Raw genomic sequence first — 24,103 nt, forward strand, 5'->3', positions numbered from 1 at the left:
TAGAAGTTAATTGATAAAAACGGCATGGGAATTCAACACAGGGAAACCCCGAACCAAAATTTAAAAAAAAATGACGTGGGAGTCCCCCTAAATTCCATACCAGGCCCTTCAGGTCTGGTATGGATATTAAGGGGAACCCCGGCCAAAATTTAAAAAAAAAATGACGTGGGGTTCCCCCTAAATTCCATACCAGACCCTTCAGGTCTGGTATGGATTTTAAGGGGAACCCCGCGCCAAAAAAAAAAAAAAACAGCGTGGGGTCCCCCCAAAAATCCATACCAGACCCTTATCCGAGCACGCAACTTGGCAGGCCGCAGGAAAAGAGGGGGGACGAGAGTGCGGCCCCCCCTCCTGAACCGTACCAGGCCACATGCCCTCAACATTGGGAGGGTGCTTTGGGGTAGCCCCCCAAAACACCTTGTCCCCATGTTGATGAGGACAAGGGCTTCATCCCCACAACCCTGGCCGGTGGTTGTGGGGGTCTGCGGGCGGGGGGCTTATCGGAATCTGGAAGCCCCCTTTAACAAGGGAACCCCCAGATCCCGGCCCCCCCTGTGTGAAATGGTAAGGGGGTACTTACCCCTACCATTTCACTAAAAACTGCTCTTCTGGTTCTTCCTCCGGCGTTCTCATCCAGCATCTCCTCTGCGGCATCTTCTATCTTCTTCTCCTCGGGCCGCTCCGCACCCATGGCATGGGGGGAGGCTCCCGCTCTTTTCTTCATCTTCTTCTTCATCCTCTTCTCTTCTTCCTTCTTCTCTTCTTCACAGGGAAGTCCCGTCAAGTCACCGTGCATCAGAGGGGGGCGAGGTCACCGGGTGGCCCCGCCCCCCGTTATTTAAGAACTGTCAGACGAGAAGACTCCGTTACACAGCGGGAGCCTCCCTCCATGCCAGCATAGGTGCGGAGCAGCCCGGAGAAGAAAATAAAGAAGAGAAGAAGGAAGAAGATAAGAGGATGAAGAAGAAGATGAAGAGAAGAGTGGGAGCCTCCCCCCATGCCATGGGTGCGGAGCGGCCCGAGGAGAAGAAGATAGAAGACGCCGCGGAGGAGATGCTGGACGAGAACACCGGAGGAAGAACCAGAAGAGCCAGAAGAACCAGAAGAAGAAGAAGATGAAGGAAGATAGAAGAAAGAAGAAGCATTTAAATAAAGGAATTGTCAAAAACTGTCTCTTGTCATTTTTAACATTTTTGACAGTTTTTTAGTGAAATGGTAGGGGTAAGTACCCCCTTACCATTTCACACAGGGGGGGGGCCGGGATATGGGGGTCCCCTTGTTAAAGGGGGCTTCCAGATTCCGATAAGATTCTGATAAGCCCCCCGCCCCCTGCTTGGATAAGGGTCTGGTATGGAATTTTGGGGGGACCCCACGCCGTTTTTTTTTTTTTTTGGCGAGGGGTTCCCCTTAAAATCCATACCAGACCTGAAGGGTCTGGTATGGAATTTAGGGGGACTCCCACGTCATTTTTTTTTTTTTTATTTTGATTCGGGGTTTCCTTGTGTTGAATTCCCATGCTGTTTTTATCAATGAACTTCTATGTGTATTGTCGGCAATGCAATAGCCGCGGGTAGTTTTAAATGAAATTTTTCCTTCGAAATGTCATTTTGCTGTCAGACTGTTCTAAACACGGAAACATGCGCCCCTTTACAGGCATACTATAGATACCCCCCAGGTACAAAATTTAAAGGGATATTACACTTTTATTGTTTGACTTTAAGCATTATTAAAATCACTGCTCCTTAAAAAACGGCCGTTTTTAAAACTTTTTTTTGCATTGATCCATGTCCCCTGGGGCAGGACCCGGGTCCCCAAACACTTTTTATGACAATAACTTGCATATAAGCCTTTAAAATTAGCACTTTTGATTATTCTTGTTCATGTCCCATAAACTTTAACGGTGTTCGCGTGTTTGAGCGAACTTTTTTCCTGTTCACATGTTCTGGTGCGAACCGAACAGGGGGGTGTTCGGCTCATCCCTATTTATGAGTGATATAAACCATTGCTGGTGCACAGTTCTACTTGGGGCATTAGGATTTTTCTGTATCTACTAACTACTGTTTATTTATTTATTGTTAGGGATGGGATTTTTTAGAGGGCTCTGATAATGTGCAATGCTGAACTTAATTGTGTTCAATAGGGAATGTGGGGGGTTTACTCTTTCTGCACCTCACTGTAACAGGAATGACTTTCACCAATGTTTAACACGGAATTTTAACATTTACACTACACTAATATATTCTTTTTATTCAGTGACTATTGTAAAAGCAGCAATTTTCTACTATTACAGGAAAATTAAATATTTTAAGACAATCAACCTACTTTTCTGCCTAACATCTAAGAGTTTAGTTTTGCTTAAGCCATTAGAGCAACATTAAGCATTCTGATAAAAGACAAAATTGTAGTCAGCGACATTTCTATTTTATGTTCTCTATAGGAAGCTGCCTTTTGTCTGCCTTTAGCAATAAAGATATAATGACACTTATTTTATGCCAGTATTTTAACAAAGGTTGCAAGACTTTATAATGAAAATGCCATTTCTAAAGTGCGTATTCCCTATACAGTAGGTACATTGCATGTATTTACCTTCGTAATGGACAGTAAAAAAATTGTACTCAGCCAACAAGCATGAAAACCTACTCACATGGATCCCTCAATGTACTGTACAATATCAGTTTTCAGCAATAATGTAAAATTCACAAAGTGTATAACAATTATTGTGAGGTGAACAATATTCTAAGATACCAGACTAGATGCATCAAGCTGCAATATGTAAAATACCAACAAAAAGTGTCTTTAAAACCTAAATTAGGGCAGCCTAAATCCCTAATACATATAAAATGTCATTGGGTGTTTCATAAAAGTGCCCATGCTATATCTTGCCGCCTTGTCAAAAATTTGTCATGGCTGTCCACTGTTGGTGTGGGTAGCAAGTAAAACTATAGATTTATGTTGTACTGTATTTGTGATGTACAACAGAAGTTACAGATGTACAGTTGAATACTGAGGAATAAATGATTGGAAAAGATACATTTTAATTGCCTTCGTTTTAAAGGATACAGTATCTCCATTTTTGCTGATAATCATTCAAACTTGAAGAGGATTGACAGAAAGAGCGTCTGCAGGGGATAGCACCAGAGAGGGGGTGATTTTTAAAAAAAATGTACTTCAGTAACTGTTGGACAATACAAAACAACAAAACAAAAACAATACATCTGCTTTAAAACATAAATGTTCTACTTTACAATAATCTAGTTAAATGGTCGTATTCTAATGGGAAAGAAATTCAGACCAAACTAGGGTGAGAGACTCAACACAGGCTAGAGACTCATGTCACTACTATTCATTGGTGTAGGGAGGTCAGTCGGTATTGGGTGCTGACACAGGGTGTCGGCTGCTCCAAATGTTTTTTTTGTACAGTGCTTCAGTGCCAATGCTAATGGAACTTGCTGGACCACTTCTGTCCATCTGACAGAGGCAGTTCCCCCTTGGCCGATCAAACGCCAAGGTGACGATTTATCCTCACTCTGAACTGCTGCTACTTCTGGTAAATTGATGGGGACAATCTGTACTGAAGATGAGTCTGTGCCTGGGGGAGCTGTACTGAGGGGTTAGGTTGGGACAGGAGGGTCTGTACTGGGGAGGGAGTCTGTACTAAGGGGGTGAGCTGGAAACAGGGGTTCTGTACTGGGAGGGAGATTTATGGTTGTGGGGCATAGGGACTTGGGGAGATTTGTACTGGCAGGAGGAGATCATTTTTATATTGTCAATTAGCCTATTCATTACCTGTTCTTATCCTCTGCTAAGACCTCTGCATCATGTACTGCTTACATTGGTTATCATGTACAGTATAGCTGTCTCCTTGCTTGCTGCATTGTCAGATGGCTGTGGGGGGGTGCTCAGTCCAACCACGTAGCTAGGGTAGTATATAGGGATATGAGACAAAACCCTACTGTATATGTACTTTGTCCCCAGGGGAACAGAACACTGAAAAAAAATTAAGTTGGAATTCTTCAAAGCATTAAGTTCTGGAGTTTAGAATTCTTGTAATTTTGTACATTTAAACTTAGCCTACTTTATGTCCTTCTGCATCATTTATAGCTTATCACAGTACACCCATACGAATAAAATAAAATGCATACATATTGTATATCAGATACAAAGCTACACTAACTGAATGACGTTAAAGCTGGCTATACATTAGTAGATTTTTAGATGAAAGTTTAAACAACAATTCTCAGTACATAATAATGTTTAGAATTATTTTTCATAGTCATCTTTTTTTTTTTTTATTCAAGATCTCCTGTTTTTTGGATTATTTTTAAATTAGTTTCTAGTGATCTCCATAATTTTTTTTTTTGCGTGTCATGCTTATACAACATTATTATCTTGTATTTTTATAAAGCTCAAGGAGGTTTGTTGGTGTCCCTTGTTAATTAGACATTATATTTTTGAAATGTACCTGCCTACTCACAAACAAACTGTCCTATTTGAAGAAAAACATAGGCAAGTATTCTCATATAAAAAATCTCCATTTATTCAGGCTCATAATAACCAAATAAAGAGGAAGGCAACACTGGAGAAACTGTATGAAACTGTATGAATTTGCAAAGCCTTTGGCCCCCAGGGCACACATCAACTCTTTGTAAATAAAAATTGGTAGTCTGAGAAGTTCACATAATAGGGAGCACAATCTGGTCCAGGACTCCCAGAGATCATGAACATGTGGTACTATAACAGCCTGCATCTTTTGTCAGACCAGACTGAACCCAGGTGGTGTCTTCTTGGAGTTCCTGTGACGGAACAGCGCTGTATAGCGGAATCATCTGGGAGTACACCACAACTCTTTCATCGGAGACAGATAGCCGCCCTGCTCCTTGAGGATCTTAGGCACATAGAAATCTTGTCCGGGACCCAGGACCAACCCCCAGAGAAGCTGATATGAGCGGTGTTTCACTTATGCTGTAACCTCAGTGTAATGAGGTAAGGGGCCACTAACTACTAGTGTAGGATTGCTGCATGGAGAGGACCCAGTAACCCTTTCTGGTCTTTGCACTTCACAACTCCCACCCATTCAAGTGATTGGTCTATGAGGAAAGTTTGCTGTTTGCACGGATTCACTGATTGGCACCTTAAGGACTGATGAGCTTTTGAAGACTTTTATTTATTTGTTGCACAAGTCACTTTCACTGCATTGTATTCATGTCTGTATGTGTTTTACCATCTGAGCACTGATTTGTTTGCACTGGACACTTTAGATTATCAAGTACGCTCCGTGATTTACCCGGACGTACAGTGTAACATTGTATTTTTCCTAATATTATATATGCCGCATATTGGGCTATTTATCTTGTGTAATCCACACACCCTTATATGCACATTTTGACTGACACTGCATGGTTTATATTGTTTATGATGATGATATTGCACTTTACTTATATTCACAAGTTCGGATATATTGATTGATCACTCTTTGAGATTAGTTCTATCCAATTGTAACTTATACCACTTTATACTATTGCATCCACTGGCAATACACCTTATGCCCATGTCTTTGGGCTAGCTGGATATACATTCACACTTTGAGCACTGTAGCACGTCGTTTATTTTTTATTTTATTTATTTTTTTGGATTAGCGCAGCACCATCCTCATTTGCTAGATGATTTATGTATTAGGGAGAATCTACATCCAAAAAATATTACGGCTTTTTTTTTGTTAAAAAAAGAAAATTTGAATAATGTTTTAATACAGTTTAAAAGCCAAATTTGGAAGATGCACAGTGTGTCAACATGTGCTATCTGCCATCAGGGGATATCAATGTACGCATTTTGTGGGTGCAACCCCTTCCTCGCAACTCTAATAGGTGAGAGGAAGGGGTTGCACCCCCAAAACACGTCCATTGATCCCCCATGATGGGAGATAGCACATGTTGACATTAGGCAGGAGATCAGGAGGGAAATCCCCATTTTGACTCCCAGTTTGTGTCCATCTTCTAAATTTGGCTTTTACAGGGTACATCACCCCATCTGATGAAGGCAATATCAACACATTTTTGACACTATAATGTCTGATATTGCCTTCAGTTTTTCAATGTTGAACTTTGTAAGTTCCTGAGTTGTGTATGTTATGTTTTGAAACATGCCTGTTTATGTACAAAAAAAAATTTCAAGGTAAAACTTTATAAAACCAAGATGTTATTTTGTTGACAAAAAATTTTTATAACGCACATGTGAATGTGCATGGAGTAAAAGGTTTTATACTCAACAATGTGTGGCTTCTTCTTTCAATGCTCAATACCAGTTTTTGTATTAAGCTGGTGTTTACAGTGACAATGGGTGTTATTTAAATAATGGAAAAAACACTTGACAAGTGCACTAGGAGAACCTAGGAGACAGATAAAAGAAACACAAGCAGTAAATCAAATTCAAGATTTTATCATGTCAATTCTTTTTTTATTTTGAATATATTTATTTATGACGCACTTCACGGGCGCTTTGGGGGGCAAGCCAGGACAGCAAGCTTCCAGGGCCGTCACTGTTGTTTCATGAAGTCCGGCCTCAGGCCCAACTGAGGCTACATAACTAGAAGTATTTCGCTTTAAAAAGTTGTGCAGTATGCAGCATGATAACACGATGTGATTACGTTTGTACTCCGCCATATTTATTGCCGTTAGAAATAGGTGGAATTGGCTGACCATTAACTCAAAGGTATTCTCCACGACTCTTCTCCAGGGTGAAGATCCTCTAGGGGAATGGCCTCATCATGTGATCATCCAGACCAAATACTTCATCAGGGATAAAAACAAATGGGAGTCCTTCAACGTTCTCTTCCACAGGTGGCAATCCCAAGCCACCAATCTGGAGACTTCAGTAGAACTCGATCTGTAGAAAGACTCCACCATCCGACATCCGCCCATTCTTCCCCACGTTCACATAGAGAAACTCGTATGTCGCCAACACCACCGCCATCAACACAATACTATGAAACCCCTTATAGTTAAAATAGTATGACCCTGAGTGGGGTGGTGGGATGATGTGGACGTGCTTCCCAACGATGAGCAAATTGGGAAGCCACAGTCTGCCATTCCTGTGGTGTTGAAGGAAATTGTGGAGTCAAAAAAGAAAAAAAATATTAGTACTTTTGCACATAACATTGCAAGCAGATTAAACACAAACATTCTTGGCCAACATCAGTATAACATTTATTTGAAGGAGTATTTAAAGACAAAAATATAAGGTCCACTTATCAGATTTCTCACCCCCTCTGATGGCCTATTAGAAACATTTTAGGGGGGGGTAAAAATGAGTTTTGGACCCCAAAAAAAGCCTCTGGCACTCTGTCTGAATTTAAGGACAGCAATAACATTTGAACACATTTTAGGGGGTGTTTAGGGTAAAGCACTACAATGGAGCTGACAAAATTCATTGTTAAGTGACTAGGCTAGGTGTATATGGGTTAAGGATAGCATGCTGGGGAGGTTAGTGAAAGCAAATATGCATGGAGGACAAAAAAGGAGCATTAAAAGCTTCCAGCATGCATGAGGACAAAGGTGACATTCACAGAATATTACAATCATGGTAATTAGGGAATGATGAAAGAAATACAATACATTAGCATACACTAAATACATAGAATGTGATGTTAACAGAGAAAACTTACCCTAATATAGTCCTTCTGCAGGACCTGTATGATGGCAGAACAGGTCTCTGGAATAATGTTCCCCAGAGCCTGGGGGATGCCTGTAGAGAACTTGAGGTCCTGTAGACTTCTCCCCATCGCCAAGTACCGCAATGTGGCAACTAGTCTCTGCTCCGGGGTGATGGCTTGCCGCATACAGGTGTCCTGCTTCGTAATATAAGGGGACAGCAAAGCCAACAAACGGTGAAAAAGGGGGTCCATCATCTGGAGAAAATTCCTAAAATCATCAGGGTTATTCTCCTGGATCTCCCGCAGCAAAGGCATTACGAGAGAATTGGTCACGCTGGAGCAACCAATTCTTGGTCCATGAACTCCTCCCCACCCTGTTCATGGACTGGGCTTGGGTCAAAGCAAGAACCCCAACACCAAGCGCCCACACAGCACGAACTCTACGATGAGCACATACCTGCAACATGGCTTCAAAACAATCGGCTGGTCAGAACGAACTAACAGAACGCACTGAAGAACAGCAAGACCTGTGAAAAGCGATCTGAAAATCAGAATCAGATACGAACTGACTACACGCACTGAAAACCACATACAAACCCACAAGCACAAACTGAAGAGCAATAATGGACTGAAAAGCACGAAAGCTGAAAAGTGCGAATCGTCTCTCACCAATCTTCTACTAACACGAGATAAACATGAGATTAGCAGAAGGAGCCCAAAGGGTGGCGCACTGGGTATTGAACTTCCATTTTCTAGTCCCATCGTACGTGTTGTACGTCACCTCGTTCTTGACGGTCGGAATTTGGTGTGACCGTGTGTATGCAAAGCAAGCTTGAGCGGAACCATCCAAGTTTTTTCGGACAGAAATTCCGATTGTGTGTACGCGGCATTAGTAGTTGGCTTGTGTTTTAGGATGTAGGACTACTTTTTTAAGGCCTATTTCTTTTTAAAAGTCAAACTTTTGGTAGTCCAAACCTCCTAAATTATTATAAAAAAACAAATGCTGCTATACTCTGAAGAGTACCCAATAAGCCCTACAACCTGGACCACTCTGCTATGCAAAACAAAATTAAAATTTTAACCGCTTCAGCCCCAGAAGATTTGGCTGCTCAATGACCAGGCCATTTTTTGTGATTCGGCACTGTGTCACTTTAACCACTTGACGACCGCCTCACGCCGATGTACGTCGGCAAGGTGGCACGGACAGGCAAAATCACGTACATATACAGTACGTGATTTGCCTTTCGCGGGTGGGGGGTCCAATCGGACCCCCCCCGGTGCCCGAGGCGGTCGCCATTTCTTCCCGGGCGATGAGAGGTCAGGGGGAGGCCATCAATTGTTGGCCACCCCCTCCCGATCGCTCCCGGCGAATGAAAATGCTTCCTTTCCCTCTGTAATGTAAACAGAGGGAAAGGAAGTGATGTCATCCCTCCTCGAGCCGGTCTTTTCATCCCGGCGCCGAGGAGAGAAGACATCAAGTAAGTCTGCACAACACTACACTAACAGTAGAACACGCCAGGCACACTTGTCACCCCCCATCACCCCCCGATCACCCCCCTGTACCCCCTGTCACTCTGACACCAATAGCATTTTTTTTTTTGCATTGGTGTCAGTTTGTGTCAGTTACAAGTGTTAGGGCAGTTAGGTTAGCCCCCTTTAGGTCTAGGGTACCCCCCCTTAGGTCCAGGGTACCCTCCTAACCCCCCCTAATAAAGGTTAACCCCTTGATTACCCCCCGTCACCAGTGTCGCTAAGCGATTGTTTTTCTGATCGCTGTATTAGTGACACAGGTGACGCTAGTTAGGGAGGTAAGTATATAGGTTCGCTGTCAGTGTTTTATAGCGACAGGGACCCCAATATACTACCTGCTAAAGGTTTTAACCCCCTGATTGCCCCCTAGTTAACCCTTTCACCAGCGATCACCGTTTAAGTGTTACGGGTGACGCTGGTTAGCTAGTTTGTTTTTTGTAGTTTATTATAGTTTATTATAGTTTTAGGGCACCCGCCGTTTATTACCTTATAAAGGTTTAACCCCCTAATTGCCCGGCAGTGATATAAATTACGTTTTTAGGGTCAGCTAAGGTCTGCGTCGCCCCAGGCAGCGTCAGGTTAGCGCCAGTACCGCTAAAACCCATGCACGCAGCATACACCTCCCTTAGTGCTATAGTATCTGAGCGGATCGATATCTGATCCGATCAGATCTATACTCCCCAGCAGTTTAGGGTTCCCATAAACATAGTGTTAGCGGGATCAGCCCAGATACCTGCTAGCACCTGCGTTTTGCCCCTCGGCCCAGCCCTGCCCAGCCCACCCAAGTGCAGTATCGATCGATAACTGACACTTACAAAACACTAAGCACACATAACTGCAGCGTTCACAGAGTCAGGCCTGATCCCTGCGATCGCTAACAGTTTTTTGGTAGCGTTTTGATACAGTCGCTGACAGTCAGGAGCTTTTTTGCCTGTGAGTCTCACTAGTGTACCCCTAAATTTAGAGCCCAAAACGGCAAATCAAAGGTACACTAGTGAAGAGGCCTACACGTTTCTGAGCATGACAGATAGTGAAGAGGAAGTCACTCATCTGTCAAGTTCAGGCTCAGAATACGATCCTGTAGAGGACAGCGGCTGCATGACAGATAGCTCTGACGACGGAGTTCTGGTCCCTGCTAAGGTCAGGCGTACCAGACCACAATCCTCTTCTGTCCTTGAAGTGCAAGAACCGCAGGGCTCTCGTATGGAGCAGAGAAGTACTAGCGCCGCTATTCCTTCTGGTGAACTGGCAAGCACCAGCGGCCTAGTACACCCTGGTCGTACATCCAGCACTGCAGTATCACGTGGTGACGTGGCGAGTCCCATAAGTGCAGTTCAAGCTGGTGAGGTGGCAAGCACTAGTAGTGTCCCGCTGCCACCAAGAAGACAAAGACAGGCCCATCGTGCCCATAGTGCCCTTCCTGCTGCATTCGCCAATCCGAATTGGGAACCCACCACTTCTGCAGCACCCGTACTTCCCCCTTTCACTGGCCAACCCGGAATTCAGGTGGAAACAGTTGACTTTACGCCACTGGATTTTTATTCACTGTTTTTCACCGAAGATCTCTATAGATCTATTGTGGACCAAAGCAATTTATACGCTGGTCAACACATCGCCGCTAATCCCCAGTCCTCCCTTGCCAGAGATTGGAGACCAATTACGGTCTCCGAATTTAAGATCTTTCTGGGCCTTTCCCTCCTCATGGGGTTGAATAAAAAGAGTAAGTTGCGGTCATATTGGTCCACTGACCCAATTTACCATTCGCCCTTGTTCTCTGCTTCCATGGCCAGGGCACAATACGAGCAGATTTTGCGGTTCATGCACTTCAACGACAATGAACTCTGTCGTCCTCGTGGAGACCCTGCATACGATCGGCTCTACAAAATTCGGCCCCTCGTAAACCACTTCAATCAACGTTTTGCAGACTTGTTTACCCCCCATCAAGTTGTCTGCATTGATGAGTCCCTGATTAAATTTTCTGGCCGCTTGTCATTCAAACAGTACCTTCCCAGCAAGCGTGCCAGATACGGGGTCAAGATGTATAAGCTTTGTGACAGGGCCACAGGCTATACATACAGTTTTATGGTTTACGAGGGCAAACTGCCCTGACTACATAGGAAGTGCTGGCAAGATAGTGTGGGATTTGGTGTCACCCTTATTCGGAAAGGGGTACCACTTGTACGTGGACAATTATTATACGAGCGTGCCACTTTTTAGTCACTTGTTTGATCATCAGATTGGAGCATGTAGCATCGTGCGACCTAATCGCCGGGGCTTTCCCCAGCGGCTTGTAGATTCCCGTCTTAGGCTGGGGGAGAGAGCCTGCTTGAAGTATAATAATTTGCTCGCTATGAAGTGGAGGGATAAGAAGAATGTTTTCGTTCTCACCTCCCTTCATGCAGACACGACGACCCAAATTCCTACGGCGACTGGTGTTGTGGAGAAACCCCTCTGTGTCCACGAATACAACCTTAATATGGGAGGGGTGGACCTCAACGACCAGTTGTTGGCGCCGTACCTAGTTGCCCGTAAGGCCAGACGCTGGTACAAAAAAGTGTCTGTTTATTTATTTCAATTGGCTTTGCTGAACGCTCATGTGCTATACAGAGCTTCAGGACGGACTGGATCCTTCCTTAAATTCCAGGAAGAGATCGTCAGAGCCCTTCTGTTTCCAGACGGTGCTCTACCTCACCTTCCCCAACTAAATGCAGTAAGCCGGCTGCATGAGAGGCATTTTCTTTATGCCATCCCGAGTACCCCTACCCAACGAGCCCCCCAAAAAAGATGTTGTGTCTGCAGCAAGCGCGGATTTAGGCGTGACACCCGGTCTTATTGTCCCTCCTGTCCTGGCAATCCTGGTCTTTGCATGGGTGAATGCTTTGAACGCTACCATACACTAGTTGAGTATTAGCGTAGGGTTCAGCACTGCACAGACTAGGCACACTAACACAGGGTCTCCCAAGATGCCATTGCATTTTGAGAGACCCAAACCTGGAACCAGTTACAAAAGTTAAAAGTTACTAAAAAAAAGTGTAAAAAAAAAAATAAAAACACAAAAAAAAATAAAATAAAAAAAACAAAAATAGTTGTTGTTTTATTGTTCTCTCTCTCTCTATTCTCTCTCTATTGTTCTGCTCTTTTTTACTCTATTCTATTCTGCAATGTTTTATTGTTATTATGTTTTACCATGTTTGCTTTTCAGATTTTTTATACTTTACTGTTTACTGTGTTTTGTTGGTAACCATTTTATTGTTTTCAGGTACGCCATTCAGTTGCAGCGCGGATTTATTTATCTTGACAGCAACAGCGTTTGCTCCCACGATATATAAAGCCGTGACTCCAGCGCTGTCGGAGGTGATTTCACCACCACAGTTACATACTTCAGCATATATGCCGAAGCGTGGGGGCAGCAGTGGGTGGAGGAGCAATTTGCTCCTGCCTTTTGCGGGAGGATGCCCCCATGCTTCGGCATATATATATTTTAGGCACAGGTTGCGTTAAATGTTTTATTTTTTACTATGTTTTTTTTTTGTATTTGCTTTGCAGGTATGGTAAGTCTTACTGTTGTACTGTAATGTTACTTTGTTTTATTGTTAACCATCATTTGCTTAGCAGGTACGCCATTCAGTTGCAGCGCGGATTTATTTATCTTGACAGCAACAGCGTTTGCTCCCACGATATATAAAGCCGTGACTCCAGTGCTTTTGGAGGTGATTTCACCACCACAGTTACATACTTCAGCATATATGCCGAAGCGTGGGGGCAGCAGTGGGTGGAGGAGCGATTTGCTCCTGCCTTTTGCGGGAGGATGCCCCCATGCTTCGGCATATATAAATGGTGCATGTATGCCCATCATTAGAAGTGGGTGGATGAAGGGAGGTATTCTAATGGTGGGCATACCCACCGATCAATATCTTTTTTTCGTTCAGCCCACAGGCTGCATGAAAAAAAAGTTTACAATATATGCCCAACAAGGACCAGCAACGTACTGGTATGTTGCTGGACTTTGAGTGGTTATACCAGAATGATGCCTGCAGGTTTAGGTATCATCTTGGTATCATTCTTTTCAGCCAGCGATCGGCTTTCATGTAAAAGCAATCTTAGCGGCTAATTAGCCTCTAGACTGCTTTTGCAAGCAGTGGGAGGGAATGCCCCCCCACCGTCTTCCATGTTTTTCTCTGGCTCTCCTGTCCCAACAGGGAACCTGAAAATGCAGCCGGTGATTCAACCAGCTGACCATAGAGCTGATCAGAGACCAGAATGGCTCCAAACATCTCTATGGCCTAAGAAACCGGAAGCTACGAGCATTTCATGACTTAGATTTCGCCGAATGTAAACAGCACCATTGGGAAATTGGGAAAGCATTTTATCACACCGATCTTGGTGTGGTCAGATGCTTTGAGGGCAGAGGAGAGATCTAGGGTCTAATAGAGCCCAATTTTTAAAAAAAAAGAGTACCTGTCACTACCTATTGCTATCATAGGGGATATTTACATTCCCTGAGATAACGATAAAATTAATAAAAAAAAATAAAAATGAAAGGAACAGTTTAAAAATAAGATAAAAAAGCAAAAAAATAATAAAGAAAAAAAAAAAAAAAAAAAAAGCACCCCTGTCCCCCCTGCTCTCGCGCAAAGGCGAACGCAAGCGTCGGTCTGGCGTCAAATGTAAACAGCAATTGCACCATGCATGTGAGGCATCACCGCGAAGGTCAGAACGAGGGCAGTAATTTTAGCAGTAGACCTCCTCTGTAAATCTAAAGTGGTAACCTGTAAAGGCTTTTAAAGGCTTTTAAAAATGTATTTATTTTGTCGCCGCTGCACGTTTGTGCGCAATTTTAAAGCATGTCATGTTTGGTATCCATGTACTCGGCCTAAGATCATCTTTTTTATTTCATCAAACATTTGGGCAATACAGTGTGTTTTAGTGCATTAAAATTAAAAAAAGTGTGTTTTTTCCCCAAAAAATCCGTTTGAAAAATCGCTGCGCAAATACTGTGTGAAAAAAAATATGAAACACCCACCATTTCAATCTGTAGGGCATTTGCTTTAAAAAAATATATAATGTTTGGGGGTTCAAAGTAATTTTCTTGCAAAAAAAATAATTTTTTCATGTAATCAAAAAGTGTCAGAAAGGGCTTTATCTTCAAGTGGTTAGAAGAGTGGGTGATGTGTGACATAAGCTTCTACATGTTGTGCATAAAATGCCAGGACAGTTCAAAACCCCCCCAAATGACCCCATTTTGGAAAGTAGACACCCCAAGCTATTTGCTGAGAGGCATGTCGAGTCCATGGAATATTTTATATTGTGACACAAGTTGCGGGAAAGAGACAAATCTTTTTTTTTTTGCACAAAGTTGTCACTAAATGATATATTGCTCAAACATGCCATGGGGATATGTGAAATTACACCCCAAAATACATTCTGTTGCTTCTCCTAAGTATGGGGATACCACATGTGTGGGACTTTTTGGGAGCCTAGCCGCGCACGGGACCCCGAAAACCAAGCACCGCCTTCAGGCTTTCTATGGGCGTAAATTTTTGATTTCACTCTTCACTGCCTAGCACAGTTTCGGAGGCCATGGAATGCCCAGATGGCACAACCCCCCCCCAAATGACCCCATTTTGGAAAATAGACACCCCAAGCTATTTGCTGAGAGGTATAGTGAGTATTTTGCAGACTTCACTTTTTGTCACAAACTTTTGAAAATTGAAAAAAGAAAAAAAAAATACATTTTTCTTGTCTTTCTTCATTTTCAAAAACAAATGAGAGCTGCAAAATACTCACCATGCCTCTCAGCAAATAGCATGGGGTGTCTACTTTCCAAAATGGGGTCATTTGGGGGGGTTTTGTGCCATCTTGGCATTTTATGGCCTTCAAAACTGTGATAGGCAGTGAGGAGTGAAATCACAACTTAATGCCCTTAGAAATCCTGAAGCCGGTGCTTGGTTTTCGGGGCCCCGTATGCGGCTAGGCTCCCAAAAAGTCTCACACATGTGGTATCCCCATACTCAGGAGAAGCAGCAGAATATATTTTGGGGTGTAATTCCACATATGCCCATGCCATGTTTGAGCAATATATCATTTAGTGACAACTTTGTGCAAAAAAAAAAAAAATTGTCACTTTCCCGCAACTTGTGTCAAAAAATAAAATATTCCATGGACTCAACATGCCTCTCAGCAAATAGCTTGGGGTGTCTACTTTCCAAAATGGGGTCATTTGGGGGGGTTTGTGCCATCTTGGCATTTTATGGCCTTCAAAACTGTGATAGGTAGTGAGGAGTGAAATCAAAAATTTATGCCCTTAGAAATCCTGAAGGCGGTGCTTGGTTTAAGGGGCCCCGTACGCGGCTAGGCTCCCAAAAAGTCCTAAACATGTTGTATCCCCGTACTCAGGAGAAGCAGCAGAATATATTTTGGGGTGTAATTCCACATATGCCCATGGCATGTTTGAGCAATATATCATTTAGTGACAACTTTGTGCAAAAAAAAAAAAAAAAAAGTGTTACTTTCCCGCAACTTGTGTCAAAATATAAAATATTCCATGGACTCAACATGCCTCTCAGCAAATAGTTTGGGGTGTCTACTTTCCAAAATGGGGTCATTTGGGGGGGTTTTGTGCCATCTTGGCATTTTATGGCCTTCAAAACTGTGATAGGTAGTGAGGAGTGAAATCACAACATTACGCCCTTAGAAATCCTGAAGGCGGTGATTGGTTTTCGGGGTCCCGTATGCGGCTAGGCTCCCAAAAAGTCCCACACATGTGGTATCCCCATACTCAGGAGAAGCAGCTAAATGTATTTTGGGGTGCAATTCCACATATGCCCATGGCCTGTGTGAGAAATATATCATTTAGTGACAACTTTGTGCAAAAAAAAAAAAAAATTGTCACTTTCCCGCAACTTGTGTAAAAAAATAAAGTATTCCATGGACTCAACATGCCTCTCAGCAAATAGCTTGGGGTGTCTACTTTCCAAAATGGGGTCATTTGGGGGGGGTTTGTGCCATCTGGGCATTTTATGGCCTTCAAAACTGTGATAGGTGGTGAGGAGTGAAATCAAAAATTTATGCCCTTAGAAATCCTGAAGGCGGTGATTGGTTTTCGGGGCCCCGTATGTGGCTAGGCTCCCAAAAAGTCCCACACATGTGGTATCCCCATACTCAGGAGAAGCAGCTGAATGTATTTTGGGGTGCAATTCCACATAGGCCCATGGCCTGTGTGAGCAATATATCATTTAGTGACAACTTTTTGTAAATATTTTTTTTTTTGTCATTATTCAATCACTTGGGACAAAAAAAAATAAATATTCAATGGGTTCAACATGCCTCTCAGCAATTTCCTTGGGGTGTTTACTTTCCAAAATGGGGTCATTTGGGGGGGTTTTGTACTGCTCTGCCATTTTAGCACCTCAAGAAATGACATAGGCAAGACATGTGGCCGAATAAATTTTTCGGTCTTTTTCCGTTTATAGCGCAAAAAATAAAAACCGCAGAGGTGATCAAATACCATCAAAAGAAAGCTCTATTTGTGGGAAGAAAAGGACGCAAATTTCGTTTGGGTACAGCATTGCATGACCGCGCAATTAGCAGTTAAAGCAACCCAGTGCCAAATTGGAAAAAGACCTCTGGTCCTTAGGCAGCATAATGGTCCGGGGCTCAAGTGGTTAACTTACAATTGCGCGGTCACGCAACGCTGTACCCAAACAAAATTGATGTCCTTTTTTCCCACAAATAGAGCTTTGTTTTGGTGGTATTTGATCTTCTCCGCAATTTTTATTTTTTTGCGCTAGAAACAAAAGAAGAGCTAAAATTTTGAAAAAAACGCAATGGGGATTATTTACGAACGGAAAATCCACTTTGCACTACAAGTGCACTGCAAGTGCACTTGGAAGTGCAGTCGCTGTAAATCCGAAGGGGACATGCAAGGAAAATTAAAAACTGCATTTGAGCTTGCACATGATTGGATGATAAAATCAGCAGAGCTTCCCCTCATTTCAGATCTACCCCTCAGATTTACAGCAACTGCACTTCCAAGTGTACTTGCAGTGCACTTGTAGTGCAAAGTGGATTTGCCTTTCGTAAATAACCCCCAATATCTTTTACTTTTTGCTATAATAAATATCCCACATTTTTTATCAAAAAAAACATTTTTTTTTCTCAGTTTAGGCCAATGTGTATTCTTCTACATATTTTTGGTAAAAAAAAAATTGCAATAAGTGTATATTGATTGGTTTGCGCAAAAGTTATAGCGTCTACAAAATAGGGGATAGATTTATGGCATTTTTATTATTATTTTTTTACTAGTAATGGCAGTGATCTGTGATTTTTTTCGGTACTGGGACATTATGGGGGACACATCAGACACTTTTGACACATTTTTGAAACCGTTGACAATTGTACGGTGATCAGTGCTATAAAAATGCACTGATTACTGTGTATATGTCACTGGCAGGAAAGGGGTTAACACTAGGCAGCAATCAAGGGGTTAACTGTATTCCCTGTGTGTCTTTATAACTGTGGGGGGGATGGGACTGTCTAGGAAGAGAGAGAGATCGGTGTTCATACATAGTATGAACACATGATCTGTCTCCTCTCCCCTGAAAGAACCAGGATCTGTGTGCGCTCGCTCTGTCACAAGCTTTTGCAGGAGCCCACCAGTCATCGCGCCCACTGGGCACTCGCATCGGGGTCAGGCACCTGCTGTGGGTGCGCGTGCGGGCCTCCGGCGGCGCACATGTTCCCCTAGTGTCCAAAAGGCAAATCGACGTAAGGTAAAACTGCAGCGGCTGGTCGGCAAGTGGTTAAAGATATAACAAGGAACTGCCCTATCTTACCATGCCCAAAACTACATCTGTTAGTAGGAAGTACCCATTGTCAGGGACAGCTAGATAACTACAGTAAACATTACAGTAGCCGAAGATAAGAGATGCTTACAGAAGAGCACATTTAAGTGATTCACGTGTTCCTTATTTCATTCCATTCCTTTCTATTAACAGTTCTTGGATCAAGTTCTCAAGGTTTTATGCTCCTGAAACTAGCCAATCAAAAAGTCACAAGGTGACTTGCCAGGTGTCAGGTATAGATTAGCTTTCTCACTACTATGGAAACCATTGACTTTTTGTAATACTAACAACAGAAAATAAAATTACCTTAAGACACATATCTTTGAACACCGTTTATATATGGGGGGAGCTACTCATGTATGCGTTCGCTTCTGCACGCGAGCTTGGTGGGACAGGGCACATTTACAATTTTTAAATTTTTTTAAATTATTTATCTTACCTTTTGTTTTTTATTTTTACACTGTTCTTTAAAAAAAAAATTGTGTCACTTTTATTCCTATTACAAGGAATGTAAACATCCCTTGTAATAGAAAAAAAGCATGACATGACCTCTTAAATATGAGATATGGGGTCAAAAAGATCTCAGATCTCATATTTACACTAAAATGCAATAAAAAAATAAAAATAACATTTTGTCATTTGAAAAAAATTAAAAAAAATAATTGCCCTTTAAGAGCTATGGGAGGAAGTGACGTTTTGACGCTTCCGCCCGGCAATGTTATATGGACGGGTGGGGGCCATCTTCCCCTCACTCATCTCCATACCCAGGAAGGAGAAGCATCCTATCGCCACCACCACTACTGACGGCTCTCGTAAGTGATATAAAGAAAAAATAACTTTATATAAAGAAAAAATAACCAGACAAATTAAATAAAATAAAATATTAGGTGCAGCTGCTAGTGTTAGTCAAAAAAATACAAAAGACCCTAATACAATACATATATAGTGACAAGCGCGCATCCTGACACAGTGTGTATTATACAGTGTGTGTAATCCTTAGTGTTTTGAACCCTATAGGTGTGATATTGAATAATAAATATCCAAAATAATTTATGTGAAAAAAACTTATTGAAGAGTTTGTTATAGTTACACTAAATATTGAATTACCATGCTCCAAACAATATTGTGAAAACAATATAGTAAAAAATGTTGGTATAGTGACACTTTTTTAGCCACAATGTTGCTAAAAAAATTTTTGGTCAGCAACAATGTAGCATCCACTCATTACTCAAAATAATATTGTGAACATCATATGGTGAAATATAGTGATATAGTGACACCAGCCACAATGTTGCAAAAAGACTCTTTGGTCAGCAACAATGTAGTATTCACTCCACACCTCAAAAATAGTGCTAGAAAAAAATAGTCTGTCAGTGAGAACTTCTTCCCCCTGAATATCCTGTGTAAGGATTTAAACAATAAAAAATATGTATTCAAACTCAGTCCTCATAGAAATATATATTATGCTGATGATGAAATAAATCTTCTACTGGAATACAACGATGATCTTCCTTTTCAGAAAATATAGTAGAAGAGGCCGCTTACCGGATCAGATGGATCTCTGGTTAGGGAGATCAAACAAGCTTGTTGCATTAGCCTACCGGCTTCCCTGATTATCACCTGGATGTCAGTTGTAGGATCTTCATCCACTTTACCCAATTCACAGAACAGGTATCCTCTGTTTTTGGTATACAGGATTTCACAACTCCAAAATGATTTTAAGTCTTTGAATTATCCATAGTATAGCCAAACACCTCAGTGGGAACAAAGCGGGAGAAACTCCATAGTGCAGATGTGTATTTCAAAAAAATTTATTTTAAAAAACTTTTTCACAGTCACATCAACAAATTCCACTGCAGTTAATCACAGCAATAACACACACCACTCTAGGAACCGCAAATCAACAACTTCAAAAGTGCACAGCAAGCGGGAACCAGATAAAAAACAGCTAAAAACAGCTAAAAAGTTCAACTGCAAATTTTAGCAGACATGTAGCGAGGGAGCAAACCGACTGACTGCATGGGGAAAAAAACTAAAAAAACGTGATGGCATCACAGCCTCTAGCTCCACCCAGCTCTCGTAAGTGGCAGAGGGCACCGGAGCAAGGCGGGAGGGGGGCCCTCTCCTGCCGCCGATAAAAGTGATCTCCCTGCAAATCCACCACAGAGACCACTATTATCGGAAACCGGACCACCCGCTGAAGAAGAGGATACCGCTGCCATGACAACGATATTCCTCTTCAAAGTGAGAACGTATATTGGCATGCGGCGGTCCGGAAGTGGTGTTGCAGACATAGTTCACTGTTGTCACTATCAGGAACCCCCACTCCCACCCAAAAAATACCATTTAGCTATTATTGGTGTGCATGCATGAAGACAGAAAATGGCTGCAAATTTTATTTTAAAAAATAGCAACTGTTTACGAAACACAGTGCTTTAGCATTGAGTTACGGTTTACATATACTTTGAATGAATGCATATAGCTGATAAGTAGATCTAAATCTGATCAATAAGATTGTGGATGGAGCAGATAGTTCAATACAGTATATTGTGATTACTAATGGAATGGAGTGTCCAACACTGCAGCTGCCAGGTAACAATTATTTATTGTGCAAAAAACAGCCAGTTTTTAGTGGATTGCTACAAATCCACATTTAGGAAATATATAATTTTTAAGAAATGTGTTTTTTCCTTTATTTGTTATGTTGAAAACTAAAATGTTTTTAGTAAAGTAAATATAAATATTTCGTATTTTCATTTTCAACAAACAATTGGTGCTCTGAGCTCCTTTTTGGATTGTTAACTGTCTATTCTTTAAATTCAAGATTAATCAATGCACTAACACTACTAAAACAGCTGGCATATATTGTATGGTGACAATAAAGGCATGAAAAATGAGTGTATGCGGCGCTAAAAACATAAAAATAAGAGTCCATAGTGTTTAAGACAAAGTTCTTGTTCAGGAAAAAGAAAAACTGGAACCACCCACGGTGTAAACAGGCACTGACACAGAGGGGGCACGCCACACACTGGAATCGAACATTCACAGGTTACCTCTACCCAAGGATGTTTGGATACTATCCGTTTGTCACTTTGCCCATATTTCAGGCTTGTACGACAGTTCATCCTATGCTCCTTCTATCAATCTTTACTGAGGTTGCAGATGTAGTGCAACTGGGATTCGGTCATTGTGGTCTGGCGTCCATTTAATCAGGTTGTTTGGATTTATGAGCTCTTGGTGCTCCTCAAACATGGAGTCATTCTATTAGAACTTAAACATATGTAAATATATCCAACTCTCATCCCCTGATGAAGGTATCAGAATACTGGAAACGCGTCGGGCATTAGGGTACACTATCCCTAGGAGAGTACATATGATGATCTGTATCTGTGTATACTTTCTTGTTTTTGTTTTGTTTTTTATGTGATGTATTTCATATATTTATGCAATGTGTAGACGACATATGTCTTTTTATTCTTACTATTAAAGATATTTTTTATCATTGAGTTGGTGGTTTGTCAAAGTCCCATCTAGGGGGTATTTTTTCTTGTTACATTATACCAGGGATGGGACCACCACACTCTACAGTTGATATGGTGGAGGTCTCTCTTTTTTCCATTGAAATCAATGGAGCAGCGCTGCAATACCACTGGCAAAACGCCGCTCCGGTGGCGTTTTGCAGGCAGATTTAACCCCTTTTCAGCTGCTAGTGGGGGGGTTAAAACCACCCTGCTAGCGGCCGAATAGTTCCGCTATAATGACGGTAAAGCGGCGCTAAAAATAGTGTCACTTTACCGCTGACGCTGGTGGCGGCACAGTGTGAAAGAGGTCGAAAAGCGGGAAAAAAATTCTCCCCCTTTTTCTCTTATTTTAGGCTTTCATAAATCATCTCTTTCTCTTGAAGCGACATCAGTTATGATCCGATCAAGATCATTAACTGCAGGAAGCACGTTTTCAAGAACTCCGCCTCCCTCAAATAGTCCACCTGTAAGGAGTAATTCCTCCTCATTCTGAGGAATTGACTCATAGGGACAGACCTGAGCCAAGACTCATGATGGCAACTGTCTGTCCCTATGTAGCCATTCCTATCCGTATCCTTGAAGTATGTAGAAGTAATGAGCCTATCGCTTTGTACCCTAATTTCCAGGTCTAAAAAGTTTATAACGGAAGTACTGGCCTCGTGTTGGAGAACAATGCCTCGATCATTGGTGTTAAGTTCACCAATGAAGAGATCCAAAGAAGCACGGTCTCCTTCCCATAGGAGGATGACGTCATCAATGTATTGTCCCCAGAAGATCAGCTCAGTCCTCTGTCGACCATAGATGACGTCCTCCTCCCACTTGACCATAAAAAGATTAGCCATACTAGGCGCAAACTTGGCACCCATCGCCACTCCCCGACCTTGCAGATAGTAGGAACCATTGAACCAAAAATAGCTGTGGCTCATAGCAAAGCAGAGGAGATGGAGAAGGAACCATTGCTGCAACCCACAAATGCCCGAATCTCTCTCCAAAAAGCATTTCACAGCTTCTCTGCACTGGCGATGGGAAATAATGGTGGGAATAAGGCCACCTCAGCAGTAGTCATAATAAACCCTTCTTTCAAAGTGATTTGCATTAAAATGTTAATGACCTGTGTGCTGTCTTTAAGACAGGAAGGAGTTTTGGAGACAAGAGGCTGCAAAAAATTGTCTATGTACCTCCCAATCCTATAAGTAACAGAATCAATTCTGCTAATTATGGGGCGGCCAGGTGGGTTAAGAGGGTTCTTGTGAACTTTCGGGAGATAGTAGATCACCAGAATGCGAATCAATAAAGATATTTTGAACAAAAAGGAGATGTTTTACTTGATCCTGGTTGCACCCCGCATTCTGTCAGATGAGAGAGAGGCTTGGAGTGCAGGGGGAATGGGCATTTCTATCTCGCCCTCCCTCCTATATAAAGAGGATATGACGAGCTCTGACCACGCCCCTTATGATGTTCCATTGGATGAAACGCCGCGTAGGGTAGAGCTCTGATGTCACAACGCTGTAACATGCCGATCATGGCCATCTTTGTGGTTGGAAACAAATGCTATCCATGACAGACTACTGTTTCTGACATGCCTGTTTTTATTCAACAAAATGTGAGTAACCTGGTTGTTTTTAAAGAAATAAATGTATCCTGGTTTTAAATACTACACCGTGAGGAACTGTCTATTCCTAACTGCTTTGTTGACAAAGTATACTGTTTACAGAGCTCAGTAGCTGAAACTCAGATTTAGACACAGAACATCTTAAGGTAGAAAAGTGATCCCCACGCCTTCACTTCTATTCCTGCCTGCCTGGTTAGATGAGGACATACTAAGATTAACTCATAGACTGAAAACACACAGCTTCTGCTCTGTTTTCTCTTTAACATGGGTGCACCCTCTATTAAATGTTATCCGTAAAATAAAGTTTATTTATAAATATTATAAAAATAAATCATATCAATAAATACAACATAATATATAAAATCATCCAATACAGAATATAAAAATTAAAATGAATAAGACCTAGGCCATAATACTGTTCTACTAATGACACATCACATGCGGGTGTTTTTCCACTGATCTCTTTAAGGCTTTTTTTTTTTGCATTACCTTTTCTTTGCAAATCTGATGTGTCACTTGCTGATTTCTATTAACATCAACTAAGCTTAGAGTATATACACAATTTGCTCAGACACTGCAAACGAGGCACAATAAAAATGACTATAATCAGCTATTTTCCTTAAGCAGCGGGGCTGTCATTGGCAGGATAAATTAGCTTTAGGTATGAATATCTTTAGGTAGTCCTTTGATAAAGGTTTCAAGCAGAATTTACATAAACAGCCCTTAAAATGTAATTAAAAATAAAAGCCTTGTAGACTCTTTCAAGGGTTGAACAATCTTTGCTAAATTTAATGAAGTGCTCATTTGACCTTCTTGACTAATTCTGCTGACTTTTACTACATATTATAGACATACTGTACACTCCCATGCATTCATCAAGTAAGGACATTTGTAATAGATTGTAATCAAAGGGATACATGCATGTTCAAGAAAGCATTTGTATTCAGAT

The 24,103-nt window shown here is 41.9% G+C and overlaps 1 pseudogene; it reads right to left on the reverse strand.

Moving 5' to 3' along the window:
* Positions 1-22,408, reverse strand: part of LOC141127808 (elongation factor 1-alpha, somatic form-like) — an 87,187-nt pseudogene extending 64,779 nt beyond the window's left edge.
* Positions 22,409-24,103: the final 1,695 nt, after the last annotated feature.

The sequence above is a fragment of the Aquarana catesbeiana genome, linkage group LG01 (assembly GCF_042186555.1).
Source record: "Aquarana catesbeiana isolate 2022-GZ linkage group LG01, ASM4218655v1, whole genome shotgun sequence".
Taxonomy (NCBI): domain Eukaryota; kingdom Metazoa; phylum Chordata; class Amphibia; order Anura; family Ranidae; genus Aquarana; species Aquarana catesbeiana.